A 16,578-nucleotide genomic window follows, 5' to 3' on the forward strand; every position below is an offset into this window, starting at 1 on the left:
GCATGAGATAATATCTAGTAATAAGGCAAAGTGATCTGAAAAGAAATTAAATAATCAATTATTATAAAAATTTAAGATTATTAACAAACTAAATAATAAAAAAAGATTATCTAACATTTATTGGATATCTTCAGTGTGCTAGATACTTTAAGTCTAGTATTTATAATTTTAAAAATGACTCTAAAAGAGAAACATTGTTTTCATTAAACACTGTAGGAAAATACAGGTTAGATAAATAATCCCAAAAGACCATGCTGGTAATATTGATAGGAAGAGATTCAAATCTGGGATTTTTCTCTACTTTCAAGAGTTTTTTTCCTGCTCAATGTTTAAGAAACCAGGGAAGAATTCCCTGAAGGCACAGTTTTTACTTCAAAATTTAACTAGATGGGTAAGAACTTCCCAGGCTAAGAGAATAATATGAATTAGGGCATATGTTATTCATCACAACACAACAATTGAATTCTTAAGGCTAGAGCTTCCTAGAGGCAGGGAATGGTGGCCCATGCATGTATCCCAACTACTCAGGAGGTGGACATCATGAACATAACCACTTGAGGTCAGTTCAGGAACCAGTCAACCAGATTTCCATCGCAATCAATAAACCAAACTAGATGTGGTGAAGTATGTCTGTAATTCTAGTTATGCAGGAGGCAATAGGTAAGAAGATCATAGACTGTGACTGGCAATACGTAAAACTGTAAGACACTACTCAAAAAATAATTAAATGTTAAAAAGAGCTGGGGGCATGGCTCAAATGATAGAAAGTTTGCCTAGCAAGCACAAGGCTCTGGGTTCAAAGTCCAGTACTACCAAAAACTTCATCTTGTCTGGGAAGAAGGAAGAATAGCTTACTATCACTTGCTGATTTCTTACGCTTTTGTTCAATGCTTATTTTTATTTTACTAATGAAACAATAGCATTTACAAATATGTAACCTAAGAAGATGATGCAATCTTTATATTAATCAAGTTTTTCCTTAGATTTGAATTGCTTTATAATGTGCAGATTGTCCTGATGGTTCAGGGGTAAGGAGCAGAATATGCTGTTTTGGGAAAGCCAAGGTCACTGTGGGAAAGCATTTGCATGCTGATGAATGATCTGTAGATTTGCTGAGACAAAGGGAAGCCTCGAGAATTGTTAATGCTTGAATACATTTAAAAAATGAATAAATAACAAGAGTCAGAGGCAGTGATTCAGAAATAATGAGCTGGGGAGAATGAAGTAGAATAAGTACGGAATTAAACTAAGGCGAAAAGGATGAAAAAGAGAAACCATGCCAAAGCCAAATTGTACTTAAGTGTTTATGTTGGGAATGGTGGAGTGGCTTAAGCCATGAACCCCTGATTAGCAAGCATGAGGCCCTGAGTTCAAATACTCGTGCTAATAACAACAAAAAAAGACTTACTTTGTTGTAATAAATTTTTTTTTCTTTTGGATTGTGTTTCTTATTGCTATGGTTTGGATACTGAATATCTCTCAAAGACCTAGGTTTTGAAGGTTTTGTTCCTAGCCACTGATGCTTTTGGGAGGTGGTAGCCCCATAAAGAGTTATTGCATAGCAGAAGGAAGTTAGTTCACTGGGCATGTGCCTTAGAAGGAGATATTAGTACTCTGTTACTTCTTCTTCCTCTCTCTTTCATTTCCTGATGGTCAGAAGATGAACAGGCTTCATCTGCCATATGTTTCTATACTGCCACAGGCCCAAAACAACTTGGCCAAGTGCCCATGGACTAAGTCCCTCTGAAACCATGAGTCAAAATAAACCATTATTTCTTTTAAGTTTATTATCTTGTGTATTTTCTAAGAGTAATAAGAAGCTTACGTACCTAACATGAAATCAAGTAGAAAGTTCCTTCACTTACTCTCCTTTGGTGTCTTTTGTTTGATGTGATTCTCTTAATGGGCCATGTTGATATGCAAATCCATCATTCATAATGCCTCATGCTTGCTAATCAGTCTATTAGCACTTGACACATATAATTATGAGGTTCTTTTATAAAATAAAATAAAATCAACTATGCATCCTGAGATGTCAGCTGAGGGTGAATTGTAGTTTCTGTATAAGTGTGGTAGCATTTGATTCCCTCTGATGGGAGAAGGCAAGGATTCACAGATGTAGAAAGTTCTGATGTGAAGGCAGATCTTCCAAGTAAGCAAACTGTGCAGAGGCTTGTTTTGCCAAGGAATTGTACAGCTGGCTTTACAGAGGGCCTGGGAAGCATCCCTCCTTGGGCTGCTTAAGTTATTTTTTGCTATGAGATATTTTATGAAAAAAAATTAGAGATAGGAAAGGATGAAAGGAAGAAAGAAAAAAAGTATGAAATCTTTCATATTGGTGCTTCTAGTAATTCTGTAACTATTATATATCATTGTATGACTTTAGACAAGTACATGACACTCATTATGTTTAATTTTTCTTAGATAGAAAATGAAATTTAATAATTTATATGCATAAAAGCAGAAAACTGGAGTAGCTGATTCTCTAGCAATTTGAAAGTTATTAGAGAGAACAAGACATATTTGGAAATTCTAAAAATGAATATGTAGTAAGACAGATATGGGTTTGAATCTCATGTTTCTGACTTTCTAGATAAATTAGCAAGAGAAGGTTAATTTGACTGTGTTAGGAATTGACCAAAACTGCTAAAGAAGATGACAGCTCAGACGTAAGAAAATTCCAGAGCATAGGGTTAGTATAGGAAGATTATCTTTTTCAAATAAACTTCAATAAATTAAACTTTATTTTGTTTTTTAGTACTCTTGATATTCTTTTAATGTTTAACTTTTTTGAACCTTTAATTTGAACAATAACTTCACCGTTTTCCTAACTTCCTCTTCTGCCTTTTTTCTGGACTTAAATAGTTTTAAGTTGAAACTATTTTGTTGAAAAATCAGATGAAAAACTTCAAATAGAAGTCCCATTTTTAAGATGTGATAGCATGTAAAAGTCAAGATAGAACACTAGGAACTTCTGCACAAAAGTTACAGGTACATGAGGCACAGGGCCCTTCTATCCCCATCATGACAAACACCTAGCATTCACCTCCCTAAAGGTCAATACATCTCATATGTAGACTTTTATTTTTTAGTACTGGAGTGTGAACACAGGGCTTCATGTTTGCTAGGCAGATGTTCTACTGCTTAAGCCATGCCTCCAGCCTCTCATACCTAGACATTTTATAGTTGCCTTTGATACCTGTAACTTTAGCTGCTCAGATTCCATATGAGTAGACCTAGTTTTTGATGGCAATAAATAATAAACATATGGCCGGTTTTATGAGAATCAATGATACTGTGGGTAGTTTAGTTAAACACTTAGGAATCAATCAGAAAGGAAATGAAAACCAGTGAGGAATCTAAAGAGGACTGTATAAATCAAACTCACATGCTACAAAGATCTCCTTAGGAGCCATGAGAAGGATCAATTGAATGTAGGGACAAATAGACTTAAGAAAAGAACAAAGATACTAGATATTTGGTTGTTGTATGATTCAAATAGAGAGTTAGTAGATGTACATGCTGAGGTAGCATGAAGGTAAAGAAACAGGATTAAACAAGTAGAAGAGCCAATATGAATTAGGGTTTAATTATGTAGGAAAAATTAAAAGAAAGAGTAAAATGAAGTAAGGATGTAACACAGCATTATGGAATAAGATACATACTCTATAAGAAAACTTAAAGATTTAAACAAAATATTAACTTAGTTTAAGATTTAATGAATGAATGCGGTAACTTTATGGATGATACAGAGAAAGTTGTCAGCATTATGGAAAACAAGACTGGATAGTGTTTTATTATATAATGGGTTCCAAAATTTCAAATAGTTTATACGCCTAAGATACTTCAGGCAAAATGACTTGGAAGAATTCTTTACTCCATTTCTGTTCATATCCCCAGTTACCCTTCTTGAAACCTTTAGTTGAACAACTTGATGCTAGATCACCAAAATACAACCAAACTTTTGAGGAGGTGCTAGGAGATCTCTTTTCACACATCAGCTTTTTCCCAAATAAGAGCAGCAACAACCAATTGGAAATTTTATATTAATTTCTACTTTTCAATAAATGCAAAAAGAAACCAAAATGATCTTTTATCAGTTTTTTGCTTTTATTCCAGCTCTAAGTGTACATGTGTATCTATTTAATTATATTGATAGGTATATATATATATATATATATATATATATATATATATATACATGCAAGTATGCATTTATTTACTTGTGCTTAATTCATTCATTTAATCATTTATTCATTTTCTTACAAAGTTATTAATTAATTAATAGAAACTGCAGGATAAGAGTACATTCAGGTCCTGTCTGACTTTCTTCAAATCTAAAGAGGTATAGTCTTCCATGAACCTATCACATCAGCAAAGCTAATAACCAGACTTTGTTCTTAGTTTTTCTGACAACATCGATATTCTCTGTGGTCCCTGTTGCCCCACACTAAACCCAGTGCGCTTCCTAAGAGCATGTAGTAAGAGACAATAATCTTAACATCCCATCACCATCACTTTTTTCTGGAATATAATTGGGCACACATATTTTTCAACAGACTAGATCGCTACAGGAAGACAAGCTTCTAAAAATATAGTATTTATTTCACTATTATCCACATAAACATCAAGTTAATTCCCTTAAAGTAACATTTCTCTCTAGTCACCATACTTTTACCCTTTCAGAGATCTACAGAATCTTGCTGATATCTTTGCCACAGTTCTTTAAATTCTGACAGTTTCATACAAGGCAATTCTCCAATATGATATCACTGCATCTGGAGAGTTTCTGCAACAGAAAAATGAAGGGCGTTTCCTTACAGACATCCACTTTTTTCATATATTACTTGACAATAAACCTTAACTTATTAAGGCTTATTAATGAATTTACTGTTTCTTATTTGTCTGAATAGAAACATCACGTGCTTTGCCATTTTCAGAGAAAGGACAACTTCTTCAACATTTACCATTCACTCTTTGATAATAAAATAATTGTTTTAGCTAATGCTTAGGTTTCCCTGAATGAAGACATCTTGCTAAAACTCCTTTGAGTTTGATATAGTTTTATGATAAAGTTCTGGCCCATTAAATGTACACAGAAGGGTCATATGGCAGCTCTCAAGAACTTTTTAAAGAGTACTACATGGATGGAACTAGAGATCATGATGGTAAGTGAGTAAGCTACGAATTGAAAGACAAATACTACAAGATTTCATTCATGTGGAATCTAAAATGCTGAGCTCATAGAAGTAGAAAGGAGAATAGTGGTTATCAGAGACTGGGGAGGATGTGGGAGAGAGAACAACGAATATCTGGTTTATGAATACAAAGTCAGAGCTAGACAGAAAGAAAAGTTCTTGTGTTATGTTACAGAGCAAGTGATTAGAGTTAACAATATTGTATCTTATAACTAAAATATCTAAAAGAAAGAATTTATAATATTTCCATCAGAACAAAAGGATAAAGTTTGAGATAATGGAGACCCTAAATATCATGAGTTGATTAATATAAAATGTAAAAATTGACCAAGTATCACATTATACATTATAAAAATGTAGCCATTATTTTTCATGAAAGAGTCAAGTATACCACATTTTTTTTCTCATCAATACATTGATCCTGTTACCTGGAATGTATCTTTTGCCAATATGGACATAAAAGTGAAGGCCACATACTGTAGTTAGCAGAGAAGAGAACAGAAAGAAATTTGTCACCTAATAACTTTCTGGTAAAGAACTGCCCTCTGAAATATAAATGCATTGCCTCTTAATTTACAGGAAAATGAATGAACAATGACCTTTTCAATATGATACTTATAGGGTGTTTTGTTGCTAATAGTCCTTATGCAATGTCCTCTGCATTATTAGCTCTATATACTTCCACTCTATATAAATATATTGTGGCTTAAATGTAGCTCCCTCTCTTCTTAGAGCATAAATAACCATAAAAAATTAAATACATGAAAAATTAAGACAACAAAATTATTCAGTCTAAATTATTAACTGACATACAAAAGGATTAGCACATCCAATAAGTAAGCTTCTTGATCATCAAATGATTTTTAGGATTACTAATGACTTTAAGATTTCCAAAACTGTACATTAAAATAACATTTTAATATAGTGATAAAAATGTTTCTAATTATAAAGCAATAATATATTCCCATATAAAATGGCTTTTGATAGATTTTTTTCAAGTTTGTTTGGTATAACATTAGTATGAATAATAAATACTAAAAACTCATCAACTCTCTAATTAATTGCTTAAAATGTTACTCTAAAAATAGCGATACAATTGTCAGTTCTTATTTGGGCATATATTTACTTTAAATTTATATTTTTAGCATACTTGTTTTTTGTCTATTTAATGAGATATCCCATTTTTACTTTATACATTCATGCAGTTGTGAAGAAATCTTTGCCCATAAACTACTTGGGACAAGCAAAATTATCCTTCAGCAGAGAGATTAGTAATTTTTGGACTTTGAAATGTTCCTAAGAATTGGAATTACCCTCTACATCAATCCCACCCATTGATTTGCCAAACAGAAGTAATCTACCTCTGAGAGAAAAAAGTAAGAATAATTTTCAATAGAAATACTGTGGAAGCAAAAGGAAAGATGGAATTTGTGAAATAATGAAAGAAAAAGGTGTATACAACATGGCTTGGTTCATGAGTATCTGTCTGGTTAAATGGCTGCATATTGCCTTTGTGAAAAAGAAGAGTCACATCTTTATTTTTCATTGCACCCCACAGAATATTCTGGAATGCAGAATTTGTGTGTGAGTTTACACCATGGCATGTACTAGCAAGCAATATTATGATGGAAATCTGTGTTTTTGATAATAGAGATGATTTTAACATTGGAGATATTTGAAAAATATTTTAGTTCAAGGTAACTGAACCCAAACAGTTAGTGATTTGAAAGAAATTGAGACCTTTCAGCTAAGGCAACATAGGCAAAATTAAATTTTAGTCTGTCAATACTCTTAATTTTTCCCAACAAATGATGTTCTAGTGACAAAGTTTGCCATTGTGACACTTATGAACTATCACATATTAACTCAGAAGTTGTATAGCAATTATTCTTAAAAGGAATTTTGCTTTCTTTCTTGAATACATCATTTTATTGAGGAAAAATAAATAGTAAATGACATTTTTAAAGCTGCAAGCAAACTAGCAGCATGAATAGGAACAATGAAAAATCATTTAGTTAATTGGCACAGCATGTTACATATTTGGAGACAGGGTATTTGTACCTCTAATATCTTATCAATCCCTGGGAGCAAGGAAATCCAGACCCAGAAAATTTCACCTTTCATGTAGTATAGGGCAGAAAAGAATCCACCACAGATTATATGTTAAAAATCTTCCCTGTATTAACCTATTTCTATGTAATATAGCCTTCCTTTTTTATTTTCTCAGATTTTGAGTATCTTTTATTAATCTCTTTTGTGTATTTGTTCTAAAGCCTGAACATGTTCTGCATAGATTTTTACTTCATCTGCCTGCTTCTAGCCATTTTTTGCTTCTCCACCTCATTTCTGGGTGCAGCAAATCTGAATTTCACTACAGATTAATTCTTTCTCTTAAGTGATCTGTGTCTGCAGAATGGTTTACACTTAACAAGCTTATGAACTTTATTAACTTTTAAATAATTATCTTCTCATTAGCCACCACTGCCTTATGTGGACATTGGTGCCCAAGACACTTCTGAGGTTTTGTAAGACAAATTTCTTGGCTGGTTCTACAGGCACATAGAATGACTAGCGTTTGCAACATCTGTTTCTCTTCCTCTATTCACCCTTTGGAAGTGTGCAGCCTCATATTTTTGTTTTACGTTTTTTGCATGCTTGTAGGGAAAAAGTTATTTTGTTTAATTTCATTTCCTCTGATATCAAAATACAAATACATGTAGTTCTTTCCTTGGGTTATACTATCACTGATCTTCATTCTGATCACACACGTTTTTCACCATGAGTCAGTGATCTTGCAATTTTTTGACCATGGAAAAGAAGCATAATTCATGGTTTTCACCATTCTGACTTCCTTAATTTGCATTTGAACCTCTCAAGGCCCATGTATTGAAGGCTTGATTCCCCAGGGTGGTGCTACCAGGAAGTGGTGGAACCTTTAGGTGGTGGGCCTAGTGAGAGGTCCTTTGGCCCTGGGGGTGTGTTTCTTTTGCTTCCTGGTTTATAATAGGAGCAGTTTTGCTCTGCCATGAATATTTACCATGATTGTGTTGAGTCATCTCAGAGGATCAAAGCAGTGGGGCTAACTGATCATTAACTGTACTCCAATATGGAAAATCAAATAAACCACTTCTCTTTAATAATAGCTTCATTGTTTCAGTATTTTCTTTTAATGACAGAAATTTGGCTAGCATACTAAGGTGGATTGTTTTCTTTCCTTCTGTCCCTTTCTATAAAAAATTTCATTTGATTCCCTATTGTGTCTTTGTTTACTTTGTTTTTCCTTTTTTATTTGGGTTACAGGATTTGAATTTTTGGTAGTATGGGGGTTTGAACTCAGGGCTTTACACTTCCTAGACAGGAACTCTATTGCTTGACAAACACTTCCAGCCCCTTTTGCTCTGGTTACTTTGGAGGTAGGATCTCACTTTTTGCTCAAACTGCTCTGGACAGCAATTCTATTTTATGCCTCCTGCCATACTTGAGATGACAGGCATACCACCAAGCCCAGCTGTTGGTTAAGATGGGGTCTTGTGAACTTTTTGTTACAGCCAGTGACAAATTGAGATCTTACCAATCTCATCCTCTCAAGTAGCTAGGATTAAAGGTGTGAAATCAGACACACCATTCTCCTCCTCATCATCATCATAATTACCACCTTCAAATTCATCATTAGCATTATCATCTTCGTATCATCAACTCATCAACCTACTTAAATCATATTGAGCCAAGCTTACTGAATACCATACACTATGCTCACATCTTCCTATTAGAATTTCATAAGATACATGCAGCTATTGCAAACATTTAACACATGAGAAAACAAGGACAAGAAAGATTAAATAAAATTCCCAAGAGTATCAGCAGGAGTTGCTGTACTTTGTGTGGGAACTTAGCCTGCTTAGATATTATATTTTGTTCTTAGTACATACCCCTTATTTGATTAGGAATAACATACTTGAATTTACCTCTGTAGACTTTTTGCATCTCTTGAAATAAATAGCATAGTGGCTCTATGTAATCAAAATTACAGCACAAATCCATTAGTCTTGCAGAAGCAATCCATAAGAGGCATTTTAAATTTGGAGAAGTTTGCATTTCACAGTTATCAATATAGCATATACATGAAAGCACCTAAATCATATTTGATGTCACTGAAAGCGTCTTAACCATAGTTGTTCTTACAACAGTAGAGTTATGTTAACAAGATGTCAGCATAGAGTAATATTGACAACCATATAACATGCCTCTCATGGCAGAATTAGAAAACTCCATGAAGATTTTGCTCTTTCTCCTTTGACTACTACAGCCTTGATATGCAACTGGGACTTAGCTTCTTACAACATAACATGTGTCATGCTAAAGATCTGAATATGAGCCTATCATGAGAAGCAGTAGTAAGAAAATGTACTTTTTGACATAAAATTGGGAAAAGCAAATAAGGTTATATCTACATTCCTGTTAAAATATAGTCTGAAAATGATTGTGATTTATACAAGAGGATTGAAAGAAACTAACATATCAAATTGGCTGATATGTTGAGGGTAAAATCAGGAAGAAAAAATATTAAAGAGCTTGCCAATCATTACATAATTATCTTTTATTATTATTAGAAGAGTGAAGCCGAGGCAGAAGTAGAGTATATATGGAACAGTGGACTAGCAACTAAAAGCCTCCTTAACAAACTCTAGGATTCCATGGTTTTATTTTCTCATTGCTCCCTCAGTGTTCCAAGGGCAAGTACCCATTACAAGGCTGGGGCCTTTAATTCTTGCAGCATCTCTATGAGCTGGGGAATAGTGAATGGAGATGTGATTAGTATCCTCAGGATCTGAAACATCATATGTATCTAGGAAAGTCTGAAGGGTAGATGTGCCTTGAATATGAAATGATTAACATCAGTTTAAACCCTTTTCTGTGCTCAATTCCTAGCTACTGTTTTGAGTCTAGTGCATTGTCTGCAGGTATCCTCTTTTGCTTGGTGTAAGCTTTACTGTCCCACAAATTGTTTCTTTCTTTTAATGCAACATCCAGTGTCCAGAATATAAGTCCATTCACATGGTGCAGTGCCTGCATGTTACAGTTTAGTGGACAATAAACCTTGCTAACACATCCATTTGCAATCGTCATCCAGGAGCTTCTGCTGAATTTCTACATTATGGCAGTGAGTCTGAGGAAAGAATTTATTTGATCAAGATTTCAAATTTATCTCTGACTACTTTGGTAGGTGAGTGAAGCATTAATTTGAACAGAATGATACAACTATCCTCAATGTTATGAAAGTTTTGGCACTGAGGAAAAAAATGAAAACAAAAAACAGTTCTCTTAATGTGCATACCACTGCTAATGCCATAAAAGTACTCTTCCTAACACTAGTTGAACTAGTTGACAGGATTTGTTTTTTTCCTCCAAGCTGAATTTCTGCCCAGAATATAAATCAAATGCTTTTGGAATTAAAATTCTTAAAAATAAATGTTGCTTGCTAGGAAAAAAAATGATTACCGAATACAAACAAAATATCAGCCTACTTTGAGGAGAAATAATAAATAATAATGTTCCACAGAAAGTAATTACACTACATCCTTCAAAAGCATAACACACATGAAAATAAGGAAAATATCTTACAATGACACCAGAAATATGACTCATATAATAATGGAAAATAAAATATGAACTATGGTAAATAAAACAATAAATTTCCTAATTTGTGGTTGTAGGTTAAAGAACAGCATGAAGCAGAATTAAGGAAAAGGAAAAGACAGAAGAAACAAAATGTCTTCCAAATATGTTCAAATAAAAACAAAACTCTATCTTGAATATATTTATCCATATCTATCAAGATTGTTGAATTGTAGTAAAGTTGCAAATTTCTAAGTCTTGAATCAATTCAAAAGGTCATAACATTCAAAGACAGTAGAAATAGAATGACCATTACAATTTACTCATTTCCAGCTCTTTATCTGCTATGTTTGGAAAACACTGGAAAAATATACAAGTTACTTGCTCCAGCTCACATATATAGGCAGAGTTTCCTGATAGGCAAATCAGCCTACTGCTCTGCCATTTTCTCTGTGCCCATTATGGCATGAATGGACAGGACAGTCTCATCCTTTCTCACAACTTGGAAAACTGGAAGTTTTGTGTTAGTAGTCCCAACAGTTAACACTTGAGGTATATGCACACAGGTGTGATATAGGGTTGGTGTTTAGGAGAGCAGAGGAAGGAGGGGAAGACAGTCTGTATACATTTACAAATACTTGCAGAGGTTCTAATATTCCTGCAGGCAAGCCTCCTTTTCTACTCTTCCACTTGCTTGCCACACCTGCCTTCATTCCCACTATGAGATTTATTTCCTAGAACTCAAAACACATGCATACCATTTAATGTTTACATTGGCCATGTGTTACAGCTTGGTATAAATCAGCTGTTAGTGGTAGAATTGCATACAATATTCTGGATCCGAAAGACAATGTGAAAATTCATTGAATTTTTAGTACAACATAGCCAAAAGCCCCCAAAACAACATTTAGGATTCATTATTCCGTTATACATTTAAAATGCCTGTTTTTGTTGCCTTCTTTACAGAGCAAAATTGTCATTTGTTTGATTTGAACAGCTACTTGTTCATTACATAGACACAGGCTAGGATTTGATCTTAGTAGCTGGTAGACGGGGATCATCGTCCTCTTATATGAAGAATGGTATAAATCTAGATATCTAGATACTTACTTTGCTTCCAGTTTACCTATAAATGGGAACATCATTGTATATGTCAATGTCTTTTACTTCATTATCTGTACTTTTCCAGCCATTAAATTTAAAATAATTCATGTAATGCCCAAATATGTCTATATTACAATGATTTCCACAAATTTTCATTTTTTAAAGCAAAGAGAAAGTCCTCTAGGTGACCAAATCTTCAATTGTTCACATCACAGGTTTTTATTTTGAAAGATAGAAACTTATCTTCACTGTATAAACAAGGTTAATGTGACAATTTAAGTGGAAAAGTATACTTAATGTAAAATTGCTACATATATATGAATCATAAATAGTTTCTCTTTATGGAAAGAATAAACAAGTTATAGCAACTATGGAATCAGAGAGAATGAGGCTTAATTTCTAGACACATCAATTTAATGTTTGCATGGCTTCAGCAAATGTCTTCTCCACAATCTGTTTTCTCTTTTGTAAAGTAATGATAATAATTTGCATACATTATAGGGTTCTAAGAACATGAAGAATTATAATGTATATATGCATGGAAATATATATATATTTGGGGTATCTTTTTATTGATAGTGTTTCTGATAACAATGTTGTACTAGTTCCAATGAGAGAAATGTATCCAGAAATTTTCCAGGAAACTTTCAAGTGGTCAATTTTTCTAGTCCTCTAAGATCCTGTATGTGATTCACAAAATACTCACAGTATCCACCACCAGTGTGCAGTGAAGATTTGAAGTCCACTTAATGTGATTGCAGGGTGGACAATGACATATATATGTCATCTATACTTGTGTCTACATTTGTGCATATTTTTAAATTCCAAAGTCCTAACATCTCAGTTTAACTCCAATATATTCTGTTTCCTTTATGTCATTTATTCTCAAATTCATTTTAAAGTGTATTGGGAACCAAACAGCATAATGATCTCTTTCAGATTGCCAGACTATATCTCTTATTTACTGAATGTGAGCTTTCCTCTTTTAGTAATTTTTTTCATCTTACTACATGTCTTGGGAAGATTATCTAATGTGTATCAGAAAAATTAGAAGATGTTGATAAGGCATTATTTTCTAAACAGCAAACCACATGAAGAATACATCAGGATCATTTCAACCAGCAAAATTAGCTCTTTGCTCAAATGATCTCAATAATAGCCTTAACTACTTAAATTTTTCCATAGAAATATATTTTGCATTAGATAAGTGGTATCTTCTTCAGTTCTCATTTTTAGTATTAAAAGATAGAGAATTGCGAAGGTAGGAAAAGAGATAAAAAGTAGTTCTCCACATAGGTCATGAGGTATAGTGGACTACAGGATGCATTAAATTTACTAACTGACCATTTAAGCAGAAGAGATCATGGTTGAACAATGCCCAGGTGCATATGAAATATTCCTATTAAAATATGGAATCAGAATAGGAAAGCTACAGTGAACTCTAGACTGTCCAGAACTATTCATGAGGATGAGTGGTCTGTTTTCTTGTTGAGTTATTAAATGAGTTACGATTAAAAATAACCTTTGTTTTGTCATAACACAGAAGTCTGAAGCAAGTAAAATAAGATGTGTCCCCTTTATTGTTTAGAGAATGTATTTTGAGAACATTAAAAAAAGTTCCTGCATCTAGAGTGGGTCTTTCTAAACAAACCTAATTTTCATATTCCAGTGCCATTTGTTGGTCGTAAAATAGACCGAAACTTTTATTATACCTTAGTAAGACTCATCTTGATCTGACCTTCACTTTTTTTTATTCAGTTATTCATATATGCATACATTGTTTGGACCATTTCTCCCTCCTACCCCTGCCCTCTTCTTCTTCCCCCCAACCCCCCTTGCTTCCAGGCAGAATCTGTTCTGCCCTTATCTCTAATTTTGTTGAAGAGAGAATATAAACAATAATAAGAAAGACAAAGCGGTTTTGCTATTTGCAATAAGGATAGCTATACAGAGAGATTCCTAGTATTGCTTCCATGTACAAATGTGTTACATCCCAAGTTGATTCACCTCTAACTGACCTTTTCACTAGCTCCTGATCCCCTTCTCATATTGACCTCTGTCACTTTAAAGTTTCTGTATTAGTTCCTTCTGCAGTGAGGACATCAAATACTATCATGTTATGGGTTTCTTACCTATCCCCATACCTCCTGTGTGTGCTTTACCCTTATCATGTGACCGAAGTTGGACCAAATTGCTGTATTTGCCCTAGATCTAAAGTCTGAGTATGAGGGAGAACACATGATTTTTGGTCTTCTGAGCCTGGCTTTACTTTATCTACAGCCTTATCTCCCACAATATTCCTTCCCTCTCAGAACTCTAGCCAAATATCTTCTCATTCATTCATATTAAATATGCTCCCTCATGCTAGAGGGTATGTCCTGGTCTTTTTACTTTAAATAATTTACTATCTTTTCTAATTAACTTGTATTCTTCAGTCTCAGTCAAATATTTCTTCCATTAGAAAGCCTCCCTTCAACTCTAGTCATGTTTCCAGAATATCATCAAAATTATTTGAAAATTCACATTTACTTGTGTGATTATTTGATTATTCTGTTTCCCTCACTACAGAATAATATCTGTTTCTTTCTTTTAAAAATAAACACAAGTAGCTTAGTGTATGGTGTATAGAGTAAAGTGGTGGTCAACAACAGCAGATGAACACATTGTTCTAGGTTTTATAAGGATGTAATCCTGGTCTCAAAGGCCACATATTTTGTGATTCTATTTGTATGAGATGTTCAGAAAAGGAAAATCTTTGGGAAAAGAAATTAGATTAGGTTGCCTAGAACTGATGGTGGGAATTAGGACTGACTTTTTGCTGGTATGAGAGATCTTACTGGAATTATGGGAATGTACTAAGACTGGATTATGGTGTATAACTCAGTAAATTTATTACAAAGCACTGAATTATACACTTAAAGGGGTGATTTTTATGATATGTAAATTATACTTCAATAAAAGTCTTTAAAGAATGTTTGGTGTCAAGAGTCAGAGATTGGGAGGATTATGGTTGGAAGCCAGCCTGAGCAAAAAAGTTCACAAGACCCCATCTCAACTAATAAAACCTGGATGAGTTAGCATGCAACTGTCTTCACAGATACTCAAAAAGTGTAAATAGGAGGACCTCACTTCTGGCCAGATGGGCATAACACAAAATCTTACTCAAGAAATAACTAAAGCCAAGAGGGCTGGAGACACTGATCAAGTGGTAGAGAGCTTGCCTAGCAAGTATGTGGTCATGAGTTCATAACCAATACAACCCCCAAAAATTTTCAAGTTGTCTTAGGTATTGATTGGTTGTGATGTAGTCTCATTTAAGAAAATTTAATTAGTGTTTTTTAGTTGTTTGCTTTCACAGATTTCCTTAGATCTTTTTACTAATTTTACATTTCTCTTCATAGCTTCTCTGGGCTTTTGACTTAACAGCCTGCAACAGAGATTTTCTTTGGAATACTACTTTGGATTATTGGAACCATTTGGCGAGAGTCTATAGTGCCTGGGGTTTCATGGTTCCTGGCGAAGACCTTAGCACTTTAATGGCTGGTGCAAGAGGATGGAAGCCATGCTTTCTTACATTCATTGAGAACAAACTCCGACCTGTAGTGTATTCTCCTACTCAGAATGAAGGCCCCTTTCTGGGGTTTGGTCTGTAGTGCAATATAATATGCTTCTGTTTGCTTAGTATACCAGGACATGAGGATTACCATGTTTTGGGAGCTTTTCTTTAATAAATTCCTAGCATGTGAATCTGAATCTCAGAGTCTATTTCTGACAGAACTTGCCCCAAGATTCTGAACCTTCCAAGAGTATGTGTTTTGAAGATGTAAATGTTCAAAAATAATGTGAAAGAATTAATTTATTGCTATTCTAGTTCATCATACTCTCTTGTAAGATCTAGACTTCCTCAAATACTCTTTCATACACTGGGGATACCCTCTCTGTACTCTTCCCTTAGGTACATTTCAGATCAAAGTTAGACATTGCCTTCACCTGGACATCTCCCTCTTAACTTCTAACGTGAATTCAGTAGTTCCTCTTCTGACTCTATCTTATCCTTTGCCTTCATTGTTGTAGTTTTTGTTTTGTTTTGTTTTGTTTTTTATTTTTATTCACTTATTCACATGTGCATACATTTCTTGTGTCATTTCTCCCTGCTGTTCCCTGCCCCATTGTCTACCCCTTTTCCCCCCTTGCTTCCAGGTAGAATCTGTTCTGCCCTTATCTCTAATTTTGTTGAAGAGAAGACATAAGCATAATAAGAAAGGCAAAGCATTTTTGCTAGTTGAGTTAAGGATAACTATACAGAGAGATTCCTAGCATTGCTTTCATACACAAATGTGTTACAACCCAAATTGAATTATCTCTAATTATTCTTTACACTGGTTCCTGATCCCCTTCTCAAGTTGACCTCTGTCGCTTTAAGGTTTCTCTGTTAGTTCCTCTGGAGTGGGGACATCAAATGCTTTCATGTTTTGAGTTTTCTATTTATCCCCATACCTCCCATATGTGCTCTCTCCTTGTCATGTTACCCAAGTTCAACAACATTGCTGTATTTGCCCTAGATTTAAATTCCACATATGAGGGAGAACATACAACTTTTGGTCTTCTGAGTCTGGTTAACCTCACTTAGAATGATGTTCTCCAGTTCCATCCATTTACT

The sequence above is a fragment of the Castor canadensis genome, chromosome 12 (genome assembly GCF_047511655.1).
Source record: "Castor canadensis chromosome 12, mCasCan1.hap1v2, whole genome shotgun sequence".
Taxonomy (NCBI): Eukaryota; Metazoa; Chordata; class Mammalia; order Rodentia; family Castoridae; genus Castor; species Castor canadensis.